The sequence below is a fragment of the Dipteris shenzhenensis genome, chromosome 2 (genome assembly GCF_047967505.1).
Source record: "Dipteris shenzhenensis isolate YYH24624 ecotype China chromosome 2, Dip_SZ_1.0, whole genome shotgun sequence".
NCBI lineage: Eukaryota > Viridiplantae > Streptophyta > Polypodiopsida > Gleicheniales > Dipteridaceae > Dipteris > Dipteris shenzhenensis.
The window spans coordinates 17,557,331-17,574,896 of record NC_141597.1 but is presented as its reverse complement, the minus strand read 5'-3'; the positions used below and the strand labels follow the sequence as shown (position 1 = coordinate 17,574,896).

The following is a 17,566-nucleotide window of genomic DNA, read 5'->3' as shown; positions in this document are numbered from 1 at the left end:
TGTTGGAGGCTACCAAACCAATGAGGGATATGTATTTCATGCCTGTGGGGGATGTGGAGTATAGAGGGTGAGTTGTTCCTTTCATAAATAAACTTATTTTGCAGTGTTTGTATGTATTAAAGAAGTGCCATAAGTCTTAGTTGTGTGAATACTTTGTTTTTCACTTGTGTAGATGGATTAATAGAGAGATATTTCTTGAGAAAGTAGAGACCCAGACTTTGAAAGTTCTTGATGACTTGAGGATTGCAACAACCATGGGTGTTCCTTTAGAGACACCAAAAGATTACACAATGCAGCAGTACATGGAGGACATAAAATTAGAAGGAAGAAAGCATTTGTTCTTAGCTCTACGATCAAAGGATTCAAAGATTGAGAGTAAGGGAGGAAAGAAAGCAGATGGTCTCTCTGAGTTGGACATGGCCACTCACAGGGTTGTCTACAGGTTGGTCCCTTTTAGTTTTAATGATGGTGCTTTTCTATTTGTTTTGTGAAGCTTATAACAACATTGAACTTGACAATCATTTTTATTTGTCTCAATTTTTTTGTGAACCTTTCTTTATATAGGAGGTCCAAATAATTAGTGATTGTTGATTTGTAGGTATCTTGCTCATTTGGCAAGAGAGAGAAAGATCTTAGAGATTCCAAATTTGTGCAAGAGTTGGGTGGAAATTGGTCATGCTGCTTGTATGTATCCTCCTGGCATGCACAATCACTCTCAATGGGAACTTGCAAATTATCCTTGGTGGATAGACTTCCCCAAGGGACAAGTCTTGGTGCGTGAGAGAGACTTTCACAAGAAATATGCCTCATTTAAGGACATTGAAGAAAGTAAGGATAAAATGGGGGGAAGCTCTAGAAAAACAAAAACACAAGCACAAAAACAAGAACAAGCTCAAAAGAAAGGTAAAAAATATACATACATGTTGAGTTTCTAATGTTGTTTATGATGAGGGTTTGGAATAGTATACTAATGTTATTCTTTCCTATCCATTTAGATGAGGAGCCATCTAGTCCACCAAGGCAAGATAAGGATCAAATGGAGCATGCAAGTAAGGTTCTAGTTTATTTTTGTTCTTGCTATCGGTGTTTCAAAATTTCCTTTGGTTGTGTTTGATATAAATTTTCCATGTAGGTTCACAATCTATCACAAAGTTAGTACAACATTATGTATTTCATAAGGCACAGTCACCGGATAGTCTATCGACTCGAGGTATCACTCCATTATATGCTTGTATGGTGGGTGACTACATAACCATGGGCATGGACTTTTCACAGTCTAAGAAAAATGAAAAGTATACTATTTTGCATGAGTTTTTCATGAATGTAGTTAGCCCTGATCGAGACTACATGCCGTTGGGTAAGAAGATTAAGTGGGCTACGGATTTTATATTGGTTGACTTTCCCACTGGATTTCCACTTGATGAGAGAGAACCCGTCCCAGTTTGGAACCTCTTATTGGAGGACCATGTGTGTTATGGGCTTGCCGTTGGAGCAGCTTCATTATTAGATAGTGGTTGGCTCGCAATTATATGTCCTATGGTAGGTAAGGTTTAATATCTAGCACTATTGTTGTTATATGTCCTCTATTCCCATTTTTCTTGTATGAGATAGTGTCATTTGATTGTAGGACATTGTATTTCATGGATGGAGCACTTTGCATTTGTTCAAGGCTTGGAAGTTGTCAGATGTGTAGTCATTCATGATAAGCCTTCACATGGATACTGTAAATACCATGGTATAACTCGTAAGGTATGCTACAATTCCATGCATGGTGTGTTGTAATGCTACATTCATGAACTTTTTAATGTGTTTCTTTATGTGGGATTGATAGATGCCATGTTACATGTAGTATGCATGCTAGGTTTTGATGGTAAAATCATATATTTCATTTGTGTTCCATATGTGTGGTCACATGTAGTCTTTCATGCTATGATACTTGTTGGCTAAGGTCATTCTTTGGTATGTGGTTCTCTATGCATGATTCACAAATGCAGTCATCTATGTTGGCTCTAGTACGTAGGGCTAAGAAGACTCCATCAATTTATTTAGAAGAGAGTGTTCCACTATTTCAAAACCTTTCCATTGATCCGCCGCTATCTGATTTATGGACTCACTATGTGCCTCTCAGTGAGAGGACAATAGTGCCTATGTCTTCTCAGATGGCTCGAGGTGGACTTGAGCGATGTTGCTACTTTGTTGGGTGCCTTTTGTCTCTCTTATGTGTTCCAAGAGGATTGGTTTTAGAGATGGGTTGTGGCACAGCTCCTCTCATACGTGCTTGTCAGGCTACTGGTAGACCTTGTTTTTCTTTTAATTCAGATAGCAGTATTATGGCTACCATTCTTGAGCCACTTGTAGCAGACATTCCGGGAAACGGGTGAGGTCAGAGCATGATGGCAATGGGGATGAAGATAGAGTGGACCCCATCACAAATCCATATGATGATTAGTATGGTACTGAACTTAGATCTTTCTTTGATGACATTTGGATATTTTTGTATTGTTGTTATTGTGTCTTTAACGTTTTGACTTACTATGGTTTCAAATGTATGTTTGATTGTAGTTTTTACCATGCTATGTAGAAGAAATGGCAAGATTCATGTCAACTGAAAGAAGATATGATGAGAGGCATTCAGATAGGCCACGAGCTCGCATTTACTTTGTTGATGATGAGTGTCAAGAGGAGTAGAATATGATTTAAAAGACCATTTTGATGAGAGCTTGGTGATACTTGTGAGAAGAAGTCCCATTTTGAATATCGTAATATTGCTCTTTCGGGTGAGCTAACAGTAATGTGGTAATATTTCTGTATGTATTATGCAATCCTATGCTTTCAAATGATACTTGGGTTCTCCCACATATGGATGAAGTGGTATTAATGTTATTAAGTATAATTTCAAGCAATGTGGATGTTTTGATTGTAGGAAAATAAAACCCATTTTGAATGCAGAAGAATTGTTGTGTATGTGATGCAATCCCACGTTTTGAAGTCACACTTCACTTTCTTTTGATTACTAATGACACATATTGGAAGTTACATTATTGAGATAATTCTAATCAATTTTGTATCTTTTCTTGTACTGTTAGTCCAAAACATCACTTTTTGACCTCACGTTTGTACACAGGTCATTTGACACCCAAATCATGTCAACTTCAAGAAACATGTATTTCGTAGACACAATGTATTTCACATGCACAATTTAAATGGGATAGGAAGGACAAATACAATTACCATTTAAGAAAGCAAAATGTACAAGATGTTGTGCTTGGATAGTTAAATACAATGAAAACATTAAAAAAGGCATGAGATATGTTTGCAACTTTATATGAGGCAAATGAATACCTAGGATCTTGATGAAGAGAAAGAAAATCAATAAAAGCTTTTGGCATGCGTATATAGTGAGACTCATAGGCATGAATATACAACTTGCAGCCATATGAGGGACTATGAAATATCAATAAATTGTGCAAGTCATCATCAATAGACTCACTAAAGTATATGAGAATTGAGTTGTTGGAAAAGTCTTAGTTGCTTTAGTCTCTCCTATGCTACCAAATCCAAGTTACATTATCAAGATAATTATAATATATTATCAACTTGCTTTACTCTCCCAAATATGGAAAGTAGGTTAAGTTTCATTTTGGAGATTCTTCCCAAATAGTGGATTTCACAGAGCTATGTTGGCTACCTCTATAAGGGATTGTGGAAAAGATCGCTCGCTTTTTTGGGCCCGCTCGCTTTTTCTCGCTCACTCTATCAACTACCTCGTGGAAGGGTGGCACATGGAGGAACCATGCCACCTTACATTTTATAATATTACTACCATGGGTTATGTACAACACACCTTATGGGTCCTCTTATGTGGAAGGGTGGCACATGGTCATGCCTTACCACCTCAACCATGGGCCGTATGCACACCATATTGTATTATACTATTGCCACACATACAAACACACACACATATTAATGCCTTTTTTCTTAGACAAATTTATCCATAACTCTGTGTGTGTGTGTGTGTGTGTGTGTGTGTGTACGAGCAACTATATGAGTGATGAGCAAGAACATGGATTACTTGGGCGCTTTGTAAACAGAATGTCCCTAGTAAGCCAAACTAACCAAATGATGGAAGCAGAGCATCACACAAGATGTTATAATAGGTAGTATTGATATTTTATTTGTTTTGCAAGCAGATTTTCTAGATGCAAGGTGGATGGGCCTTTGCCTGCTATTCCTTACCACATTCTATGGGGAAAGTTGTTCGTCACCAAAGCCTTATGATAATATCAATCCCTTTTGTATTTTGTGGGATATAGATAAGCCCACTCCTAAAGACATTGTGATTGAAATAGATAATGAGCATTTAGGCATTAGGCTATTCAAGTTTAAATGGGGATTTTTGCATACACATGTTTTCATTGTCACAATTTTGGACATATACAGCTAGAATGTCCTACTTTGTTGCATTAGCCATCTCCTAGTGCTATTGTGACCTATAAAAGAAATACATAGAGAGATGATGTCTCGCAAGACAAAAAACAAAAGGGCAAGGCAAAAAGGAAGCTAGTTCTTCTAACTTCAATAAAGGCAATCCAAGGTGGATGTGGATAATGTATATCCGCCCTCATAGCTCAAAGTTGACAAATCACAAGTTGCTTTAGAGGGTTGGTCAATTCTATTCATAGTGCTGCACTCCTACTAATATGGGTTTATTCCTTGTAGACAAACCATTGGTAATATTGCTGATGTGTTTGTGGGAATAGAATTTGCCAAATACAACAATCAAGAGTTTCTTTTGATGTAGGTGGATATAGCCAAAGCATTTGACTTAGTACATTGGGATTTTATAGCTTAAGTATTGTCAAATATGGGTTTTTATAGCAAAATGGCTATGTAATTTACAAGTTATGCCAAAATGGAATTTCTCAATGTGTTCTTGATAAAGAGCTTCCTCTACACTGGCAGCTAGGCAAATTAGTATGATAATGCTACCCACTCCAATGCTCTTCTATATGCAATTGCTACTCATCTTCTCTGTTACAATATATGGACGTTTTGATAGTGACAGGTCAATTTGAATGGTTTTTCACTACTAGACAATTCTTGATTTTGTAGCTCAAGCATACTCTAATGATGTATTTTTCTTGCCTCAATATTTCTCTCATTATGTAAAGGTGCTTATGGTAACTTTAAGTTATATATTTTGGCAACCAGATTGAATATCAATTTTGCTAAATCTAAATTGTTGCCTTTAAATCAATGATATTGGCACATTTTATTATGTGTAGAGAAAAGCACTCACCCAAATGAGAATTTCAAACATTTGGGCCATCCCATCACCTAGAATGGTTCTAGAAAGCAAACAGATTGATGGGTGATGCAAAAACATAAAGCCAAGCTGATTTTTTGAAATTGTCCACGTGGCCACTACTTGTATGACTTCATATAGTCCAATCCTCTCATGTCATCACAAAAGGAGGCTATTGCATTTGTATCTATTTCTATGAATTTACTATGAGCATAAGAAAGGATTACTACCTCTTTTGGGAGCAACAAATAAAATTTATTCTCCAAAGATGTATGGGGACTTGAGCAAATTCATAAGCATACATTGGCACATAAATCAACATTATTGGGGGTACTTTTTGAGCAGCAGCAACCCTAGACATTGATGCTTGCAACTTATGCATGGACAATTAATGCTTATGGGCAATGGAATGTAGATCTTTATGAAGTAGTCCTTGGAAAATTTAAAGGGAGATAGTGGTCTATCCTTATGCTAATAGGCTGCTTAAAGATTGGGGCTTGCTACTATCTTGTCTACAATCTCTAGTATAGGCAAAGCCACATAAAGCATATAATCTAGTAAAGCAAGGCATAAGAGTTCTTCAAGATGCCATTGACACTCAAAGATATGTCCTCTCCTTCTCATAGGCTTGCCAAAAGTTGGGATTGCATATGCATCATTGATGTATTTGAAAAACTGTTAAGGAGCTACTTCAGCATTTTAAGCCTATACCTCCTCTTAATTCATCGTATCGTCTGCTTGGTTGGTCTTTGATCCAAATGCAAGTTTTTTTTGGATTAGATTTTGGCAAAGTAGGTTTAATTATCTCTTTTGTGTTCTATATGGATGGTTGATCATGCTAATCATTTGTGGCATATGTCAAAATCAAAGTAGTAGGTGGAAAATCAGATTCAGAGAAGTGCTTTCATTTAAGGAAAAGTTATTCCTTTGGTGATGTTTGGTTGGTGCTTTTCCTATTGGGGTCCTCTTGCAAAAAAGGGAAATTGCTTCTTCATGCTATAGGAGGTGTGTCCATCATACTTAGATTGTGTTGCATTTACTTTGGTATTGTTCAAAATCTTGCTCTCTCCTGTGCATTTGGTTTGTCTTAAGAGGTACATTCCTTAGTATCATTTTTGGAGCCAATTATAGTTATTTGGTAGATTTCCAATTTGCCTCTTACACTCCTATCTAATCATGCTTGCTCCCTATTTTGGATAAGATATTGACCCTCTAGGCCATTTGGAAAGCTCAAAATCATACTAATTTTGCTTTAATTCAAGCTCTAGGGATGTTTTCTATGTCCTTGCTTGACCTTCTTAAGGGAATTGTGATACTATGTAATTATTCCATTTCAGTGTAAATGACTTGATGAAATTTCTGTTGTAAATGACTTGATGAAACACAAGAATGGATATGGAGCGTACTTCTTAAAGAAATGGGTAGGATGGAGCTGTTTTATGCCGTATACAAATTTGAGTTTCACGAAATTTCCCCTTGTGCATTTGTTCAATGTGTATGAGAATTATTTGAGTGTGAGTGCCAGTGGATCCATGGGACAAGCAAAAATTTTAAGTTTTAGCCCTACATTAAAAGCTTATTTTTATACTAGCTTATTTTGTAGCCCTACATTAAAAGCTTATTTTTATATTTTTGTTATTCCCTATTGAAAGATATCCTAGTCCTGGGTTTTTGAAATCTTTTTCTTGCAAGATTAAACATCCTTGATGTAGCTTCCATGGTGTTTTGGCTGGCTATTCCAGTAAGCTTAGTTTCTTTCCCATGTGGTTTTCATCTCCTTTCCTTAAACTTGTAAGTCAATTCTCTCTATTTATTAATAGAGCAGGTTGAGATAGTTGCAAAATAAATTTTAAGAACCAGTGAGGCCACTCTTATTGGAACCTGATAGATGTGACAAATTTATCTCCACCCACTAATACTCCTATCACAAATAGTTTCTAACTAGTATTGGGCAATCCAAGCGTGCTTGTTGAGACCCAATTTCTTCATGTCACTTGTTTATAGAGTCCACTTTTCTCTCATATTAGTCAGCCACCTCTCCACACTATATGAACCCATATGTTCTTTTTGCAAGGAGGCTAAGATATCAAGGGAAAGTATCGTAGCTCACTACTTAACAAGTGATAAAATCACTATGTTAGAAATATTCATACACTAAAAGGCCTTGTGATAACTTTGGATGGTGCAAGCATATAAATCATATTAAAGAACACATGGGTGGACAGAGTCTTAAATTTATCTCACCCATTCATAGAAATGCTAGAAGATGGTACACAATTGTTGAAATCAGAATTGTTCAACCAGAAGATTGAGGGGAGATTTTTTATTAACATGCATGGGTTGATCACAAGATTCATTCCTTTAAGGACTGATACTACTTAAACACTTGATTGGTTAGATTTCAATTTGCTATGAATCAATCTATTCAAATGTGCTTGTGTTCTCAATAATACATGATAGGCCTCTTATATAGAGAGTGCCCTTTGAATAGTCAACACATGTGTGATCCTCTCATCCACATCTCTCCTTGTGGATATCCTCAATCGACATCTCCACATCATGTAGTCCACATCTTAGGGTGGTTACTTTAATACATTCCTTATCACATACCTTTGCCCTTTAATCTATGTGCTCATGGCACCACAACTCCCAACACCTCCCCTTGGTGCCATGATCCTTTGGCTACTGCAAGGTGGTCAGATGTGAGTTACAAATCCATCACCTCCCCTTAGTGCTTGCATTGCTACTTAAGGTGGTCAAATGTGGCTTTTACATGTTAATATCATGGGTGAGATTGGCAAGGTTTTTGTTTCTCAATACATTCCATTGATGTCACCATTTGGATCATGGCTTGATGATGATGCTATGTAGTTGACCTGCTGGTTCTTCAATCTGCAATCTTCTTCCTTGTGTAGCTTCATGTATGATGCTTTGTTCTTCCATGTGCCTTAATGCTTTATGTGTGAATGCCATGTTCTGTCCTATGGTCATCTCATGCACTTGTGCTTTTGGTATGCTTATGACAGCGATGTGTGCATTCATGCTTTGATTTGTCATTTGTTGCAAATGTCTTACCAATTGATTTCTTTCAATATTCGTAGTGTCTAATTGCTAACAATGCTTTTGATCTTACAAGCACGTAAAGCTCAAAAAGAGGATCAATTTTCATTTTTGGAGTGTGTCCAAATTCTTCCTGGATTGCAAGTTATGCCTTGTCAAAGTTTCTGTGAAGAAGAGGTGGCCTGATGATGTGGCACATGGATTCGTATGCTGAATTCCAAATAGCGCTTGGCAAGGGGACTATGCTTGGGTGGCACTATGCCACATGGCAATTTCTTAACTGAACTAAATTAACCCACGTCTACCAAAACTTAACCATGGTCCAAGCAATTGAGCCTAACCATGGTGATCTTTAATCTAACCACAGTTAAAGGTTACCACCTTATCTACCACGTGGCATTTCCATGTGGCCTAAGGTTATCAAACCTTAAAAAAACAAGCTCTGTGAAATCTGTGAGGCCACGATTGTGCGTCGCATTCGTAGCTTGCAAAGAAGGATGTACATAGATCTTGGGATCCATCTTTATGCGTCCTTGCAATAACTGACAAGTACTTGGAGCTTGTGGCACAAGGGAGTCGGCCGTTTGCTAGAGCACTGGTTCATTAGGACAACTGCCTTGGAGTCGTTGTGCAGAGTGTGAGTCCGGAGCTAGCTATTGCTCATTCGCATAGTAGCGGCTGGCAATACAAAGTCGTCTATAGGGAGGAACTTGAAAGGAGAGGTAGTTCGCATGCAGACGCCAGTCGAGGGGAGCCGTTTGGGCTGAGCAACAAGCAGAGTTTGCATTCTAGCAAGCTGGGTTACTGGAGCTAGGCTGAGAGCCTTGGCTTCTGCAAAGAAGGAGTTGGCCGCCGGTGGAGGCTTGGAAGATCGCAGTCGCTAGAGTTGAGGTTGAAGCTCATGAATATGCTAGGAGCCGCTCATGGTTCAAGTGCCATGGAAGATTAGCATATGGTGAAATTGTGTGAGCGGCTCTTATAGCCAAGAAGCTACCTTGCTGGTCAGGTTCACTGGAGCTCTTTGGTCGGGAGCTTGCTTGATGGCAAAAAGTGTTATGAAGCCCGATGGTCATCATAGTATGCCATTCCGTTTGCAGGCTAGAGGAGACACCTTGATTGATTGCCGTGTAGAGACTGGTTTACCTTGTAGGAGCATTGCTTTAAGCTGATTCTTTGTCGATGGCAATCATCATTCGTGCTGTAGAGAGATATAGATCGGGCCTACTAATTTGAGTCGATGGAGCTCGCTTTGGTGCCTTGTTGAAGCTGTTGCTTTGCTTGGTGCTACTGGTAGGAGTAGTTGTCGAAAGTTCAAAAGGAGGAGCTCAAAAAGGAGTTGCCATTTGGAACGCTCTACCTATAGTGCTAGCTCATAACATCTTTTGAGTCGAAGCTACTAAGTGCTAGGGCATCTCTCTCTCAAAGTTGTCTCTAAAGTTCCTATCTTTGTCTCTCTCAATCTCAATCTAGGCTTAGCTAAATCTAAGCTCTGATACCATGTCAAAGAATGAAAGATCATGCTAAACCTAGTGCAACTAGATGAGCATAAGAACTATGGAGGCTCAAAGTATAGAAGAAACCCCATAAAAGAGATGATGAGAAGCTCTGAATCAATCTATTCAAATAGCACAAAGCATTATTGCAATTCTTAAATGTTCTCCAAGATTACATATTTCAAAGATAACTTTGTTACAAATTAATCATAGTTAAATGTATTCAAACATCTTCTATTACTTATAGTTAAATGTGTTCAAACATCTTCTATTAAGCTTATGTTTTTTCATTATATAGTACAAGGTCACCAATGCTTAGCACCTTCAACTCAAATTGCTTCAATGCTAATCACTCTTTGTAAAAAGATGTGAAATTAGTCCCTTTAACAAATTCAAAGTTTCTTGCAGTTTTGTTTTCCACAAGCACTTAAAAACCTCTCAACACCCCAAAACCAAGACAAATAAAATCTCTCCCACATCCAAAAGAAACAACCTTTCCTACAACATATTTTGCTCATAGCACATGACTATAAGTACCTACTATACTTTTGAAAGCAAAGACAAAAAAACATACATACTTCTTTTTTTTTAAATCAAAAAATTTAAGATAACAACTTAAGAAATAAACATGTGAGAACCCAGAGTTCAGTGCAAAGACAACTCAAGTTCAAATTTATTTATTAAAACAAAGCAATTTTAAAATCATTCAACTAACTTCCTCTTTCTTTTCATTACATAGTACACAATTAATAATCTATAGCACACAATGAGTGAACACATACTCCATTGCATGTGAATAAATTCACAGGATCTTTCACATGTTGTGAACATAACTTTTGAAATAAATCTCAACTCATATTTGGAAAATAATGCATCTTCTACTCACTCATACATTACCTTCATTATAAAGACATAGGTCTCACTAGACGTACAAAAAATGAAAAGATACCTCTCACTTGGCGTTTTAAAACCTGAATCACTGAAACTTATTGGGCCAACTCCTTATGGTTAGGTTCACACTAACAACTCAAAAAAAAATTACAATATAAAAAGGAAAGCACGCACACCTAAATATTACTACCTTTTCATTATGACAACATTCCCTCAGAAAATGTAAATTAAAAACTTCTTGTAAATATGTTGTCATTGTAGAGGGCAACATTGGAAATTCTTGTACTAATAGATACTACCTTCTCTACAAAAAAACTGGTACTCAAAATGTCACATTTCTTACTTTCACGAAACAAAAGAAATTGAATACACACAATTCTCTCTTAAACTACATATTACTACCAAAATCTCCAAATCCCTATGGTACCTTTCACCTACTCAAACATTTTATAGTTATATGTACAAGTTCTCAATCAAGCACTGATGTAAATCCCTCAACAATATGCTCTCTGCATTTACAAAAGGTATAGGTTCTCAATCAAGTATTCATGTATGTACCTCAATAATATACTCTCTCCATTTACTAAAGATAATACCGCTTCACATTGTAACACACTCCAAAGAAGCCCAACTCATGAAAATGAATAAGGTACATGAAAAGAATGAGGTACACATAGATAAAGACTTCTTCAAATTGTATCCACAAAATAAATGTATATTTGCTTGTATATCTTCTATTTTGCAATTCCATATTACACTAGAAGCATTAAGAAGATTAAATTCTTCACAACCTACAAAGACTTTACAAACATCTCTTTTCCAAGAAGAGGAATGGGACCATCAATTTACCACATCACAAGTTTTTTGACAACTTTACTCAAACTTCATGACTACTGAGCAATATTTAGAAGCATTGTCAACCAACAATGTTTGTTCATCACATAAGACTTATTCTGGTATGTTCTTCCATGTATTCGTCTTCAAATTTCCATGCTAAACTCACTGATGAGAGCAAAGAAATCATAGGCACTAAGCCACAACCTCAAAAAATGTAGCTACTTACAAAGCACCCCAAAATGTTCACGTATCTAGGCAAAATCAAAACAAAAGCAAGGGACTCCGCTCCCGCTGCTAGCCTCCTTCCCCATCGCCATCGCCATTACCATTGCCTTCACACCGCCATCGCCATTGCCTCCCCTCCCACTACCCACCATCACCTCCAACCTGCCATCGCCATTGCCCTCCTTCGCTTCTACTTCCCCTTGCCTATGAGCTCTTCTCCACACCCACTCCCCTCTGCATCTACCTCTCGCTGTCAGCCCGGTGACCTCCCTGCCTTGGCACGTTGCACCTGTCAGCCCACAATGGGCTCCTGTGGTAACTACATGGGCTGAACCAGTCAACCCATGCCCCCTTTGTGCCTAGAGCAGCGAGTGGGCTATGTGCCAACTAGCAATAAGCAGAGGTGAGAAGGAGCTATCTGCTCCCTATACCCTTTGGCTGCCAACTAGCTAGGAGAGAGTTGCTCTTGGCTAGCCCCCTTGACTATCCGAATAGGTTTGAGCTCAGGAATGGCCCCCTAAAGACTTTCAAAGGTGTGACATCCCCCGAGAGGGAGTAGTAGGTTTCTTCCTGCGAGTGGAGGCTATTCAATAACAAGAACCCCAAGCTCAAGGGAGGGGTTCACCAGGACTCTTTTTCTTTTGGGCTACACTTGCAGCCCACATAGCTTGTAGCTCATTAGCAAGCTATCTCTCCTTGGTTTTTCTCTTTCTTTTCGAGGCAGCCAAGTGATAGTGTTTGCTCTTAGGTAATAGAGTCTTGGCAGTGACCACTTGGTCTGTGGCCAGAGCTCTCATGGTAGCATCCTCAACTCCCAAAGCCGTATTTCTCCTTCAGCTGAGCTCTCCAACCACCTCACAAATCGCAGAGTCTAATCTACCTTATTCCTTGGTATCACACCTTCTCGGTGGAGGATATATATGGACATGACACATCATGTCCCCCACTTCCCGATGATGCTTCACTTCCCAAGGCTCTTGAGGGAGTATAGATCCATCCTGTCATCTAGGGGGGGGGGTTGTCACAGGAAGTCCGCACCAGCTACTACATCACCATAAGGAGTCATGAACGATGGGGTCCCCAAGCTCAAGCCAAAGATGATCCTCCTTGAAACCCTGGATGGGGGAACACTGAGGCAGAGGGTGGAGATCTCAGCGCTTCCAAGATAGTGCCTCCATTGCAAACAGCTGGGGCACTATATCGAGATTGTCCAAGAGGATAGACACAACCCCCTCCCACCCCCCATAGGGTAGGCAGAGTTAGCAAAGGGATACTCAAGATGAGATAGCATAGAGATCCTCTAGACAGTAGTAGCTTGACTCACAAACTCCATGGGTGCCACCCTCGGAGGGCAAGTGGATCCAGGTGAAAAGAAAAAGAAGGTGAGAAAACGGACTAAGAAGAATCAGAAATGAAGAGCGAGCAAAAGAGAAGACAGAGTGAGAGTCAGCACCCCTCCCCCCTAGAAAGAGTAGTCCATAGATTCACCCCTTCAAGTCAGACCCCCAAGTAGGTAGATGGGGTCCCTTCTTCTACATTAGACCCCTCAAGCATAGTGCACTCGAATAGCCGACATAGCACGTTCCATATATGTTGATGGTAGAGGCTCCTCTAGAGGAATGCCCTTAGGATCTTTAGTGGCATCCAACCCTGCCTCCCCCCTAGTCCTCCAACCCCCCCGGATCCTTCTCCCCATCCCCCTCCTCCATGCCCTTCGGAGTCCCACCCCCCTCCTCCCCCCCCTCCAAATCTCCCCTCTACTTTGCCTGCCTCTCCCCTCCCTCCTCCGCACCTCCTACTGCCCTAGAGGTTGTCACCCTTGTTATTTGCCCCCTCTCCTCCCCCCTCCGCTCCACCCCCCATCGCAGTGCCTTCCACCCCATCTTCCTCTAGTGCCTCCCCTATCCCTCACTCTACGGGCAAGGGAAAGGCACCAGCCTCTAGCTCATCCCCTCTCCCAAAGAGTGGCAGGTGGGAGCCTCCTCTCAATGGACCCTTGTCTCATGACAGGAAGTGAGGAGCGTTAGATCCCATCACTCATTGGTTCCAAGCTCATTGCTTCTTCACCCTGGACTTCCCCTATTGCTGAGGGAGTTTTGGCATCTAGGGCCATGGAACTACCTTGCAATTCCAAATTCCTACCCCATGCCTCTTAAGATGATAGTCTTAATTCTGCAACCCCATAAAGGGGGATCATTTAGTGTGGTTGGATCCTGCACCCATCCCTTCTAGGGCATAGAGTTTGCCTCCACAAGAGAGGAGAAGTGGACCTTAGAGATGTTTGATGACATGATAGAGGAGCAGTTGTTCGCATGATGGACAAGTGGATGGGGTTGTATGGGCTAGTTGGACCTGTGGTACATGCATGGCTCGTTGGTCCTCTTCTAGCTGGATTCACTATAGAGAGACCAGGATTAGGTTTAGCAGTAGGTGTGATCTGGCTGCCACCTGATATGAGGATTCACCTGTGAATAGCACTGGATGATATAGTGTGTAGAGGCATTTCAAACCATACATTATGCAGTGGGCACGGAAGGTAGGAGTTGAGCCGATGGCTACTCTACTCTGTAGACACATAGACACAATCAATGGCAAGAGTCTTACAGATGGATCTTCTCAGAGGTACTGCAGTCCTTCCTATAGAGTGGAGCTTGAGAGACATCCAATTCTTTGGCACTCCGAGGTTAGAGACTTAAAGGGATGGATGCTAGGGCAAAGAACACACATTGGATGGGTGCAGTAGGACGATAGTGGTCCAGCTAGATCCTTTGGGGCTTGGTGATAGCTCCCCAAGGATCCAGAGGCCAAGGTGTAGGTACTATCTCACTTGCAGGGAGCAAGAACACAAGTGGTAAAGATTGATGCAACGATCCCTGAGTCATGGTGGGAGAGACTACGCAGCCTGTGGACACCCCACTATTAGGACAGTCAGTTTCATGGATAGGGTGCCTCTTAGGGTTTGGTTCTTTGGGGAGCATTTGGGATTTATCCGCCTCCGCCATAGGTTTTACTATGTGGATTTGGTGGGCTCCTACAAGGTGAGTCAGAGGAGCTGGCAACCTTGGAGGATCTCAAGTGGTAGAGGATCAGGGTTGTCGGTCGCTTGGGCAGAAAGTGGCATATTGATCCGACCACGGTCTTATCTAGCCCATAGGGCGTGGTTTGGCATCTCTAGCTATGGGAGGACAGGCCTCTTAGAAATGTACAAGGGGACCCATGGGAGTGGCTCTAGATAGTACAAATAGAGGAGGGGCCTTTCTTTTCTTCCACTACATGCATTGGCAAATGCATAGAGGAGATGCCCTTATTTTCTTACACTACACGCATTGGTAGATGCATCCAATTAGAGGCAGCTGCTTACCTCCCTTAAAGGAGCCACACTGACTAGAGTAGGAGGTTCCTAGGGAGGTGGTCATCCACTTCTGGTAATGCCAGCCTGAGACCAAGGAAGATATCGTACTTCTTCTAGATGGTGGCTCACAGGGGTCCTTGGCTGGAGCAGATGCGAGTGGGCGATCGGTGCGCTTGGTGGAAGCATTTGAGATGATCCCACACTATTTATGGATCTGTCCGGTAGCACAGAGCATTTGGACAACAACATTTTGAATTGTGGCTCGGACATAGAGGATGCAGAGAGACTTCACATGGGGGATGGTGTTGGCTCACAGAGGGTCACCATGCATTCTTTATCGATCCAATCTCACCGTCATATAGGATTCACGGCAAGCAAGTCTTCCAGGTGGAGTTTATCGAGGCAATACTGTCTTTTTGCACCGGCCCATATGGGAGATATCCATTGGATGTATAGGCCACTAGCTTGGTTGTTAGCCCCTATTCTAGACAATCCCTAGGTAGTGTGGTGGGAGTGTTGACAGGCTGGTACTAGACAGCGAGGTCTTCTCTTTGTACTTACCATCATCATCACTAGTTTGGTAGCTGATTTGTATGGGATTTTTCAAGCATTAATAGAAAGTTCCCTTCTTTGCAAAAAAAAAAAGAATACTCATTGGATAGGTGACATGGTCTGCACATTGCACCATATTATTGAAACTCCAGAAAGAATGTAATTCAAATCTTAAACAAAAAAATTCCAACAATAACAATATGTGCTGACACTACAAGACATGAAATTTCAAACATTAAAAAAACCAAACAAGACAAAAAATCCATATCAATCCAATCAACCTTCTTCAATCTCAAACCCCTTTTCTCAAGTCTGCTAGCGGTAGAAAGCTCCAATGTACCATTGGCATTCCAACTACATCTATTGCCCTTCTCTACCAAATATTATCCTTCACACTAGCATCCCCACAAAACCTTAGATCCCTTCCATCTCACACCAATCATCTCCCAAAATGTATAGCTAATACACAACCAAAGATCGTCAAGGGATAAGATCTCATGAGCTTACTATACTAGATTATAAACTTCCAAGCGCCATCACTCTTACCTACATAATTTATAAACTACTTTACCATGGAAAATGAGAAACAACTGTGGCAACATTTCCTTAACAATGCCCTTGTCCTTAGTTTTTAGGAATTGGCAAATCATCCCACAAAAAATGCTAAATTGAATAAAAATGACCCACAAAAAAGAGCATGATAACTACCACTAGAAAAGTGAACCACCTAGAATACTACAATAATAGCTACAACAAACAAAAACCTTGGTTTATAAACAGGAATCGATAGCAGGAAAAAGAAAATGAGCCCACATAAGAGATGACTACATAACACCACAAAAGTATTCAGACGCTTTTGGAACTGCCTTAAAATTCATAAACAAATACATCACTACAATTACATATATTCCAATACATGAATACTTATCTTGTGAACATTCACTATTTACGAAACAAACTACATATATGAAAGAGAACATATACATTTGGATATCAAGTAGAAGACAATGCAAAATGGCCTTCAAGATTAAAAAAACATGGTATTTGTATGCAATGCAAAAAATCAATACAAGCAAACAAGATCGCACCTCTAAAAATTCAAAGAAATAATGAATTATTCGATGTATCAAACTTAAAATAACATCAAAGAGCTATTAGTTGCTCCAAGAATAACACTCACTCAAATGTAACAATTAACACACGGTAGACAATACAGGTTACAAGGTAGCAGCATCAATGTTATGGATGACACATCAAAAGTACAATATCTTCTACCATGTTTGATTCATGATGACTCATCTATAATAGTTGGAATAAAGAAGAAGCTGCAGTACAAAACAACATATTATTTTGGAAAGTTCAACCAACTATTCTCATGCGAGCATTGCACGCACTCATTCAAATACCACTTTACAAATGTAACAACATACAAATTAACAACAACCAATGGACCAACCATTTACATCACATACTCCACTTAGAATAAAATAATAAGAAGAAGTTGAAGAAAAGAAAATATTGATGAAATTCACACTGCCACTTTGATACATAACTTGATTACAGCTGAAGAAGTGATTAATTACAAAATACACATTAGGTAGTGGCTCCTTGTGGAAACAACAAACCATTGGGATTATTTCAAGACAAACACAGTGAAGAATTAAATTTACTAGCACTTTTCTTTGGCTTAGAAAGACAAATTGGAAACTCAAAACTAACATATCAGGACATCGCAAAGTGGGAGTTAACATATGCATCTATTACATTTTCAAAAAACATATCAAATCTTTTCTCCAAATCAATTTAAGTTTTAATTAACCAAGTGATGCAATCTATTTGGGTGCGACTACA

General features: G+C 39.7%; 1 long non-coding RNA gene across 1 annotated transcript; it reads left to right on the top strand.

The window, feature by feature from the left end:
- Positions 1–847: 847 nt before the first annotated feature.
- Positions 848–1,192, top strand: LOC147904408 (uncharacterized). Its single transcript, XR_015543126.1, has 3 exons — positions 848–903; positions 996–1,049; positions 1,133–1,192. It is a non-coding gene; the product is annotated as an uncharacterized LOC147904408 (long non-coding RNA).
- The last annotated feature ends 16,374 nt before the right edge of the window (positions 1,193–17,566 follow it).